The sequence below is a fragment of the Nannospalax galili genome, unplaced genomic scaffold (genome assembly GCF_000622305.1).
Source record: "Nannospalax galili isolate Female #2095 unplaced genomic scaffold, S.galili_v1.0 scaffold805, whole genome shotgun sequence".
NCBI classification, from domain to species: Eukaryota; Metazoa; Chordata; class Mammalia; order Rodentia; family Spalacidae; genus Nannospalax; species Nannospalax galili.
The window spans coordinates 696839-705290 of NW_008353486.1; the positions used below are offsets into that span (position 1 = coordinate 696839).

General features: G+C 41.5%; 1 protein-coding gene across 4 annotated transcripts in view; it reads right to left on the bottom strand.

Annotated features, from left to right (window-relative positions):
- Positions 1-8238, bottom strand: part of Wdpcp (WD repeat containing planar cell polarity effector) — a 370658-nt gene extending 362420 nt beyond the window's left edge. For all 4 annotated transcript variants that reach the window (XM_029554805.1, XM_029554808.1, XM_008850627.3 and 1 more), the window contains exon 1: positions 8129-8238. The gene's annotated coding sequence lies outside the window, so the exon portion shown is untranslated. The remainder of the gene's footprint in view (positions 1-8128) is intronic.
- Between the last annotated feature and the right edge of the window lie 214 nt (positions 8239-8452).

Here is an 8452-nt window from a genome sequence, read left to right on the forward strand (position 1 = left end):
AGGTAGGAGTGGTAATGAATGCCTTTATTCCTAGCACTTGGGAGGCAGAGGCAGGCAGATCTCTGTGAGATCAAGGCCAACATCGTGTATATACTGAGTTCCAGGCCAGCTGTGGTTACAAGGAGACCCTGTCTCAAAAAATCATTTACTGTAAATCATCTCACTCCATTATAATGGCAACTATAAAAAATTAAAGCAAAAGTGGTACATGCCTTTAATCCCAGCACTCAGGAGGCAGAAGCAGGCGGGTCTCTGTGAGTTTGAGGCCAGCCTGGTCTACATAGTGGGTTCCAGGACAGCTGGGGCTACAGGGAGACCCTGTCTCAAAAAGACCAAAAACAATAAATAATAAAATAAAGGAAAAGAGAAAAATTAAATGCTGGTGAGAATGTGGGTAAAAAGGATTTCTTATACACTGCTGGGGGACTGTAATACTATAGTCATTTTTTAAATAAGTGTGGAAGTTTCTTGAAAAATGGACATATATATATATATATATATATATATATGAGAGTACATTAAATTGGGTGGGGGCAGTGTGTGAAGGTGCAGATAGGGGAAGAATTCTAAATACCATCAAACGATATTGTAAGACTATCACAAAAATCCAATAAAAATACTGTTTTTAAAAAATTAAAAAAGAAGCTTTATGTTCAAGTTAACAATTTGAGTCTTGAATAAAGTCAGAGGCTAAACAGAACTGCAGCACCCTGACAATGAATAAGCTAAGCATGAAAGAAATGTCTGTGTTGTGTGATACATGTACTGATTTACACTAGAAATGCTTGCTCTTTTACTCTTTTAAGTAAACTAAGAAAAATATCTATCTGCATGTCTGATTTTGCCAAAGTACTTTTCAGAAATGTTTCATGTTTATCTAACTTATTTCCTTCCTTATTTTATAAACGTACAGGTTAACGTTGAAATGACACTGCGTGAATATTTGATCAGTGCTGGAACTCGAACCTACGGCCTACCTCTGAGTTTTATCACCCAGTAGTCCTTCCAGCTGAACTTCAATCGCTATTTAAATGTGATTGAATTGAATTCAAACATTACTTGATATAACCTAGGTATAGTATTTCGGACACATCTACACATTCTTTGAAGCTCATCTTTTCAATAAGCAAAGGCCCTCTTAACAAGGTCACGGATTAATCACTCACTTCTAATAAACGGAATATAGCAGAGGTAGTGGTATGGAGCCACTACCTTTGTACACCTTTACTCTTAGATTACTGGTTCTAGACCAAGTTAAATCCCTTGCTACCATGATGATGGAAACTGGGTCTCATGTCACAACCAGCGAGGAACTGAGGTCTCCTGAAAATAGCCATGTAATGAAGCATCTTGAAGTGGTACCTTATACCGACATCCAAACCTTCAGATGACTACAGCTCCTGTCAATCCTGACAGCAAGAATATGAGAGACTGTGAGCTGAATCATTCAGCTGAACCACTGCCCAGCTGTAGCCCACATATCAATGAGATCATTAACTGTATGATCTTGAGCCACCAGATCTTGGAGTAACTTTTTACAGACTAATAGACTACTATTAAGTATGAACTGTGTGATTCATTGGCATGACAGAAAATAAAAATGAGAATGAAAGTGCAAAAAAAAAAAAACCTCTCTCTTTTAAAACTCACTGTAAATCAAGGCAGGAATCATGTTTTAGGTATAACACCATAAAAACCTCTTTCTTGTACAGTTATATAATATTTGTGTGTGTGTGTGTGTGTGTGTGTGTGTGTGTGTGTGTTTGCATGAGCATGTACCACAACTCGCACATGGAGGCCGGAAGACAACTTGCAGAAATCAGTCCTCAGTCTTGGCAGAAAGTGCCTTTACCCACTAACCCATCTTGCCAGTCCCCTAAACCTCTTTCTCTAAGGAGCTAATAGAAGAATTTGTTTTAGGAGGACAATGGGAGAAAATTTTGGTAAGTACTTAGGGTAAAGGTAGGACTCCAAGAACACAGGCATTAAATGGCAATTACTGTTTAACAAACAAGCAATGTATTTTGCTCCTCAGAGAATGGCAGGAAAGGCGGCAGGCCAGTAGCTCCCTGTGCTGACACAATGAACATGCAGCCACTGTGCCATCAATCTTTAATCAGGAATCAAGACAAGTCATATAGATCAATGCATACTACATAATGAAGTACTTATTCCTTATGGTCATTCCCAACCCCAGAATTGTTTTTAAATTTTCACTCTTATCAACAGAAATAAAATTATATAGTAAGTGCCACATCAAGTAATTTTGAGTAATTAATACTTTTTTCCTTCATTAAATACAGAGGAAAAGCATGTTCATAGACCATAAGAAGTCTAATCATGTATTTCTAATTTGTATACAGGATTCTTAAACTCTCAGAAATTCAATTACTTTAAATTTACTATCAATTTACTAAAGGAACACCATATCTCTTATCATAGTCCTCCCTTGATACATGAGTTTACTTATTTTTATTTATTTGTCTTATGTGTATGAGTGTTTTGCCTGCATGTACGTAAATGCACCTGTGCTTAAAATGTCCAAGGAAGTCAGAAGAGGGTATTGGGTCCCCTGGAATGAGAGTTAGAGTTAGCCACCATGTGAGTGCTGGGAACCGAACCTGGGTCCTCTGCATCCAGTGCTCTTAACTACTGACCCGACCCATCTCTCCAGCCTCCACTATTAAAAAGAAAGAAGAAAGAAAGAAAGAAAGAAAGAAAGAAAGAAAGAAAGAAAGAAAGAAAGAAAGAAAGAAAGAAAGAAAAGAACAAAAAACCCCATTATCACATAACCCAGCCTGGTCTCACATTCACAATGGGCAAGGACAACCCTCAACTTCTGATCCCCTTCCTCCACAATTCAAGTGCTGGGATTACAGGTATGCACTACCATGCCCCATTTATGTAGTGTTGCAGGTCAAAATCAGTGCCTTGTGCATTCCAGGCAACAAGCACTCTACCAAAAACTAATTTACATCCCAGCCCCATATATTATTTATTATATTTCTTTTTGTGGTTTTATATGTATGTGTTGTAGTCACATGGATACACGTGCACAAGTTTGGTCGGGGGGAGAATTGAGACAGAGTCTCTCACTGGCCAGGAACTTGCTAAGTAGGTATACTGGTAGACCAGAAAGGATCTGCCTGTCTCTACCTTCCCAGCCCTGGATTACAAACTCATACCGGCATCTTATGTCGGGGAATGGAAATCAAGCCTCTCACTGAGCTACCTCTCCAGTCCATAAATTACTTATTTTAGGTCTATTCTATCACAATGTAACTATAATAAATAATGAAAAATACATTATAATCATTTTAAAGTTATTTTAAAATGATTTTATCATCATTTTAATGTTGGTTTTATTGTTTTAATAATCTCTTATAAATGCATTTCATGATTTCTCAGTGGGTCTAAAAATATCCAATCCCAGCACTCGGGAGGCAGAGGTAGGCGGATCTCTGTGAGTTCCACCCAGCCTGGTCTACATAGTGAGTTCCAGGCCAGCTGGGACTACAGGGAGACCCTGTCTCAAAAAGACAAAAAAAAAAAAAAAAATCCCCCCAAATGAGTATTCATGTAATGATTTAATTTAAAGATAAAGTATATGAGACAATCTCATTTAATAGGCTGATCTCATGAATTGGGCTATATGACAATATTTTAACCAAAACTCAAAATTCAATGAGTAAATAAAGCATCTAAAGGTTTTGACACAAACATATATAATACATATAAGATAAATCCATTTTCCACATGTGCTCTCATATGCAGAGCCTAGTTTCTAACTCTATGTGTGCATTTATGTTGTATAGAACTCAGGAGACTAGAAAAGGGCCCATGAGAAGGGAACAAGAGTACTTAAAGGGAGGGGGAAACAGTAGAATGCATGTGATACAAAAGATGGGGGACTACTGGGAGAGAAGGACTTAAACAGCAAGGAGGGGCACAAAGAGATGGAGAACAAGGGCTGGAGGCAGGGTTAACACAAACCAACAATGTATGAAAAGGTCATTAGGAAATCTGCTGCTAAGCCAAACAAAAATAAAATTTAACAAATATAGGGTTTGAATAGAGGTACCCTGTGTGGACAGATAAAGCTGCTCCAAGAAGTCACAGGTCAGTAAATGAAAAATTTCAGTGCCAAAGTAGGCTACCTGTCCATGAGCTGCCAGTCAGAGAGGTCCCTGAGTCCCCCAAAATAAGAAGTGATTGCCACTGCTGTTGGTTGCCCACCAGAACTATATGGCAAGACCCTTTTTTTGAAAACATCACATGCTTTGTTTGCAGGACTTGGAGAAATCAAGCTGCAACTGGGCTGGAAGCTTCCTTCTTGCTGACCAATCCTCACAGTGGTGGAAGGTGCTATGCAGGCTGCTAGGGGAGAATTGCTGCCAATAGTCTTACTCAGCCGCAGACCCTGTGTGTAACAATACTCTGGTGGTTTGAATGAGAAATGCCTTCCATAGGCTCCAAGTACCTGAATACTTGACTCCAGTCAGTGGTACTCAGTTTGTGGAGGTTTGAGGAGGTGCGGCCTTGCTGGAGGACACACATACCTGGAGGCTAGCTTTGAGGGTTCATAGACTTGCTTCACTTCCAACCTCTCTCTGCTTCCTATGGGTGCTTGAAGATGTGAGCTCTTAGCTCTCTGTTCTAGTTGACTCCTGTCATGCCTCCCCTGCTATGATGGACTCTTACCCTCTGGAACCATAAGCCAAATAAATTCTTTCTTCTATAAGTTGCCTTGGTTGTGGTGTTTATCACAGCAACAGAAAAGTAATACAGATACCAACAGGTCAGGCAAGGTGAGCCCACAGGTACAATAGCAGTAAGTCTGTTATGTGGACACTCAACTATTTTCTCATTGGATTCGATGCCTACTCCATAGGAGGGGATTCAGGTCTGGTACGATAAACCAGATCAAAAGTCATGGCCAGGCTAGATGTGGTGACACACACCTTTAATCCCAGCACTTGGGATACAGAAGCAGGCAGATCTCTGTGAGGTCATGGCTAGCCTGAGATGGTCTACAGTGAGTTCCAGGCCAGCTGGGGCTACAGGGCGACATTGTATTTATTTATTTTTTTTTTTTTAAAAAGGCTATGGCCAAGGAGGTCATAGGCCGTTAGGGGAAGTACTGCTGTTACTCTGCTGAAATAGCATAATATGCCCATCAAACACCTTCTAAATAAGTATGTTTGTGCATATAAATCAGTGCTGCTGCCTGTTTTGTAACTCAAAATGAAAGAACAATTATATGATTTTAGACAAATTTCTGTAAAGTTCTGAATGACTAAAGGAAATAAACACTTTTGCAAGTCAGGTGTTTTTCAATTCTTTCTTTGCAGTCAAATTAAAAGAGATCTTAAAGAGTTGCCATTTCATGGATCACCAAAAATAATCTTTATGTGGGTGAGCAGAGAAAACAGGGGTATTCATTTTAATATTTGCCCAACTGTACTCCCCATCCAGCTTAAAAAAGACTAATATCATATTACCAATTCCCCGTTGGCTATAATATTGTGCTGAGACTTATTCTTGTGCATGTGGATATATTTTGTGGTTATAAAAAGTCACATGAATTACTACTAATAATAAATCAGCTAATACTTTCCCTCCTCCTAATAAGATACTGTAAAAACTTTGATTTTTATATAAAAATACTGCTACATAAACATAAACTTGTCTATCATTTTCCTATGAATATATGCCAAAATACATATAGTTAAGCTCATTGTTTTAAAAAACTTGGGCCAGGGCTAGAGATGGCCCAGTAGTTAAAGCACTTCTAACCATAAGGACAGAAATTTGGATCCACTGAATTCACGTAATTATCAGGTGGCATGGTGGGCCAGCTGTAATTCCAGCACTAGAAAGCAGTGACAGGAGATCCCTGAGCAAGCTGGCTAGCTAGACTACCTGCATAGGAAAATCTAGGCTCAGTGAGAAACCCTCCCTCAGTGAATACAGAGCAGAGAGATGGAGGAATACTTCCAACATCAAATCTGTGCAGAATCTGTCTTACTAAGGAGAATAAGAGCTCCCACTGAGCAATGGCAAAAAAAAATGAGTTTTACAAGATGGAACAAGACTGGTAGTGGTGGCGCATGCCTTTAGTCCCAGCGCTCAGGAAGCAGAGGCAGGCGGAACCATGTGGGTTTGAGGCCAGTCTTGTCTACATAGTGAGTTCCAGGCCAGCTGAGGTTTTGGGGAGACCCTGTCTCAAAAAGACCAGAAAAAAAGGAGGAATAGGGAAACAGAACAGAAGAGATCTGACTATCATCAGGTTTCAAAAGGTTTTTTTGTTTTGCACTTTATTTTGTTTTTTAGAGAAAAAAATAGATAGGACTTCCTTATTACACTGTTTCAATCTTTATTTTCAGGAAAAAAAAAATGTGTGTGGGAATCTGTTTTACTTTGTTAAAGTTTCAGTTGTATTATGCAGTTTTGCTAAGCGACTCCATCTTGGTTTGGGCTGGTGAATTAGAGTCCAGTACAGGACCCCAGTTGCAGCGGGATTTCTTATTTCTCTTCTACAGTAATGAGAATTATTGTGAAGTATAACCTTCAAAGAACGTGTACTACCACTAAAAATCTAATACATTTAAAATGGTCAATTGTATGTATTTATTTTTATTTTATGTGTATGAGTGTTTTTCCTGAATATATATGTAAGCATACTATGTGCATGCAATGACAGAGGGATCAGAAGAGGGCAAGAGATTCCCTGGAACCGAAGTTAAGAATGGTTGTTAACAGCCATGTGGGTGCTGGGAACCCAACCCAGGTCCCCTGCAAGAGCAGTATGTGCTCTTAGCTGCTGAGCCACCTCTTTAGTCCCAAACAGTCAAAATTTTAAGAAGAACTTATAATAAAGATAAGCTTATACAAAACATTACCAAAACAAAATACAGTGAACTGTTTTTGTCCCCTAAAAAGTCATATGTTAAGAATACAAAGGGCAGCTATCTGTGAACCAAGAACCAAATGCTGGGATTAAGGGCTCACCACTTGACCTCGCTAAACAGGTTCTTAGACTTGGCAGCAAGCACCTGCTGAGCCATCTCACTGGCTCTAAACATTTTTATAGATTTATAGAGTCTGTTAATATGGGTTCTTCCAGAATAAAAAGACAATGGCTGGGCTTCTTACCTCTGCAAGGCTCAATATTAGTGAACATTACAGAAGTTGTGTACTCCATAGAAAATGCTACTGGATTTCAAGACATTATATTTATTTCTCCAAATGGTAAATCTTTCCAAAACGGATGAAAATTTGAAACCACTCAGCAGCATTTGCCAGTGACAGAGCAAACCCAGAAATTACTTAAGTCTTTTCGTTTCCATTATGAGTAGGCTACTCTGAAGCATCACATCTTCCTTCCGATTATCCACGAGAAAAAACTAAGAGCACAGCAAATCCTTTGGCAGCATTAATTTTAAATACTTTATTATTTTTATTTTGTGTCTGTTATTGCCTGCATGTGTGTAAGTGCACCCGTGTTGTGCCAGGCCCGCGGAGGTCAGAAGAGGGCGTTGGATACCCTAGAACTGAAGTTACCGAGGGTTGTTAGCCGCCATGTGGGTGCTGGGATTCGAACCCAGGTCCTCTGCAAGATCTTTTAACCGCTGAGCCATCTCTCCAGCCCCGGCAGCAAAATTTTAAATGAAGGCCTCTTGAGGTGTTTCAGCCGCTGACATAACCAGTGTGTCCCACTCCGCGGCCACGCTCCCTTAGAAATACAGGTCTGACATAACTTTATCAAGATGATTTAAATCGCATCCAGTTTCTAAAAGCGAAAGGGTAAAAGAGTCAACATTCACAAGACGCAGAGCAAGTCGGATTCGGAGTGCCCCGGGCTCCTGGAAGGACCGGGCTCACCAGCACAAAGCGTGCGCTCACTAAATCCTGAGTTTGACTTTGGCAAAGTCGCGCCTCTCCGCCACGACGGGCGCGGACCGCTGGACATTCCGCCCCAGAGCACCGCGGCAACCACGGCCGGGGTCCCTGAGGTAGACGGGACCCGGAGGTCGCTGACACCGCCCGGGTTCAGGCAACGCGAGCTGGCGACAACCGTATTCCGGACCCCAGGACAAAAAGAAAGCCCGCTCTCGCCAGGGCTCACCTGCCTCCGGGATGGGGACGCCACGTGGCCGCACACCAACGCCGCGCCGCACCGCTCCGCCCCGCGGCCGCGAGGACCAGAGACGCGGCGCCCGCCCTTCGATGGTCTCCCGCCACCGACGATCACTCCTCCAAGTGCACGCTGCGCGTCGCCTAGCAACCGGAGAAGCTGTCCGGACTTCCGGACGCGACGATTTTTTTTTTCCCCCCCTCCAGAGAGAGCCTAACGGGTTTGCTTCCGGGTCGAGAAGGCTTTGCGCAACGGAAGGTCCCTTGGCCTCCCGCGTCGTCTGGAGGGAGGGTGAAGTCTCCCCAGTGCGTGTAG